Source organism: Anneissia japonica, unplaced genomic scaffold (assembly GCF_011630105.1).
Source record: "Anneissia japonica isolate Jap-2015-1 unplaced genomic scaffold, ASM1163010v1 scaffold3474_len973312_cov172, whole genome shotgun sequence".
In the NCBI taxonomy this organism is placed as follows: Eukaryota; Metazoa; Echinodermata; class Crinoidea; order Comatulida; family Comatulidae; genus Anneissia; species Anneissia japonica.
The window spans coordinates 123,895-126,810 of NW_022747780.1; the positions used below are offsets into that span (position 1 = coordinate 123,895).

The 2,916-nt window shown below is 31.8% G+C and overlaps 1 protein-coding gene across 1 annotated transcript in view; it reads left to right on the plus strand.

Moving 5' to 3' along the window:
• Positions 1-2,916, plus strand: part of LOC117120609 (ribosomal RNA-processing protein 7 homolog A-like) — a 45,516-nt gene that overhangs the window by 19,654 nt on the left and 22,946 nt on the right. The gene's annotated exons all lie outside the window — the stretch shown is intronic.

The following is a 2,916-nucleotide window of genomic DNA, read 5'->3' on the forward strand; positions in this document are numbered from 1 at the left end:
CGAAATTTGATTGGCTAAATCTATGGTAGCCATCTTGGATGGTACACACACACAGTTCTGCGTATTTCGAACGTCGAATACATTGCGGTTAGCGCTCTAGTATTCTTATTATACCTCTATGCTTGTAACACATAATTACTGTCAAAATTTGTTATTGCATGATCATAAAGACTTACTGATCCCAACCAAGTTAGAAAAAATGTAATTCTACTGGAGTACAACATTAATAGAAAGTGTTGAGAATGATTAGATTCCATTAGATTGTATTCGAGGAGGTGTTTATTCAAAGCGGGGCATTTATTCGATTAAATACCTTAATTATTTTTTATGTATTTTGCTTTGTGCAACAGTATTTTCCTATAATACATGGTATAATCATCTGAGAGTGATTTGAATTCTTGAAATTTTTGCAGAAAGTTTGAAATTTGTGCGCAGTTTAATACCAATACACTCAAAACTATTAATTTTACCGAATAGTGGGAGTCAAACAGTCAAGATCACAAAGGAGGTACTGTGCCAATCCTTTTTTTTGGCTCCACTTTTACTGCAATTTACTTTGAATTCAATCGTTCTTACACATGATTTATTTTGAATTATTATTTTGCTTCAGCACTGTACGTGTTACTGAGCATGATGATAGATTTAATGGGAAAAAGAAATATGACTTTATTTATAATCCATAAAACTAACTTGCCTATCTGATTTCTTTTTCAGTTAATCAAAAATAATGTTTAGTTTATAAATTTCTAATGGAGAGTAGGGTTTTTGCAAATAGATAAGATGAAATTTCAGCCAATTTGTCAACAAGTTCAACGACGTGAATATTACTGGTAGAGACTCATGCACGACATTAAAAAAGGGTACTAAAAACTAAGTTAAAGTGCCTCTATTTATTTACAAAGAATCACCCTATCAGATATAAATCAATGTTCTGTTTTTGGGCACTTGCTACAGGCTCAGTTTATGTATGTATGTTTTCAGCTGGCAGCATAGCTAGGAGTAAATAAATCTGTTGTGTTAAAACTTTAATCATCCTGATTGTCTAATCACAAAATTTCTTTCCCAAGGGGCTATTTCCATTCTGCTCATTACTTTATGTCATGCGTTATATAAAACCTTATTGATTTTGAAATGAATGTTAAATAAATTATCATTCATAATTCAAACAATTTTTATCTTTTAGGATTATTTTACACAATTTAACAAAAAATGTTGATTTATTTTTTATGGATTTTACTTCTCTGTGGAGACAGAAGCATGTGGTTGATAAGATGATGTTATGATTTATTAGCCATTTTGATTATTAATAAATAAGTATGGATTAATATGTATGGGTTTTTCTGTATGATTAATATACACTTGGGCCAAGAATGGCAACAGTGAATTTATCACTCTTCTGTGCTACCAATATTTTTCTGTACCTTGATACGAAAGGTTCGAAATGAGGAGCTCTGTGGAACTCATTTTCGGAGGACTGTCCTTCCTGCTAACAACATACGCTCCATTTTTAAAGCAAGTTTTAGGTATCTTTTGGGGGTATGCATCTGCAAAGGTGTTGAACATACAACGCATACTTATGAAAGTAATGCTGTAATAAGTAGTATCAATATTTTGAAAATCCCATTATTATAATGTAATATTGAAATACAATATATTCCTTCCAAGTTTGTTGATAGCTTAGTTGAAATTTTGTCTTTTTTGTTAACTGCTCTCCACACTATCAAACTGTTGTATGGCCATATATAGTCATGATGTGCCTATATATGGTCATGATGTGATGTCATTATGACCATATTTAGACATGGTAGTCTGGACAGAGCTTTAGAGAATTGTTTGTTTTTTTTTTTGTTTTTTTTTGTAAATTTCGAATATGTTTACTGAATTATAGTAAAAAATTTTCACCTATTAATAAGATTTGGTTAAGATGCCTTCCTTACACATTGTGGATGTACCACTCGAATATGAATTCCAATAAAATCACAGACATAGCCTCACAAATAATATATTAGTGGTCAGTACACCAAGAGAAAAATATGAGCTTGTAGATACTTATTTTTAAAAGCCATGCTGCGGAGGAAAAACATTTCTTGATACTTCTTGATATTTCTTGTAGAAGCCGTAAATGAGATATAATATTCAAAAATAGTTAATTCGCTTCAAAGTTTTTAGTCAAAAATGCTTTTTGCATCATGTGAAAAAAAAAAAATTCCTCCAGATTTTTTTGCCACTCACCCCCCCCCTTGCCACTCACCCCAATTTCTTCCTTTTCTTAAACATTGAAGACCTCTGCAGTTGATAGAGGCCAAGATGATATGTATAATTACCAGTGATCATGCCCTGTTTTCTCATGTAAACAGCATCAGTGCGTTGTAATAAAAAGAAATTTATTACCTTTGTAATTAGATACAAGATAACCAAACGTTAATTTATGGATAATCAACTTTTAGTCGTTCGAGTGTGTTTGCACGTCCGATACAATCAGTGCCGACTGGTGCATTTACTCAACATCAACATCCGCTATTATTCTTAGCTATTATCTTAAGTCTCAGATATTCTGCGTGGCATGAGAGGGCCTACAAATCGCATTCAGAGAGAGCTACTCAAGCCCTGGGGTAAAACTAAATGAAGTTGCATGCAAGATGTTTTGCAGTTACCTAAACCATTCTTTGACATACAAGTATATGCAGTTGCAGTGTAGGAAATCTGAGATTATTTAACTCAGGGTATAAATATACGCCATATTTTTATTTTTAACCACTTTTATTCAATAGAAACATGATAAAAATCAAACTGTACAAAACACACTTTTCAATAAAATAAAGATAAATAAATAAAAAAAATTCCTCATGCTCATGCTTACTTAAGGCAAGAGTTAAAACCAAACGATAGATGTTTTTTAAAATATCAGTATCAATA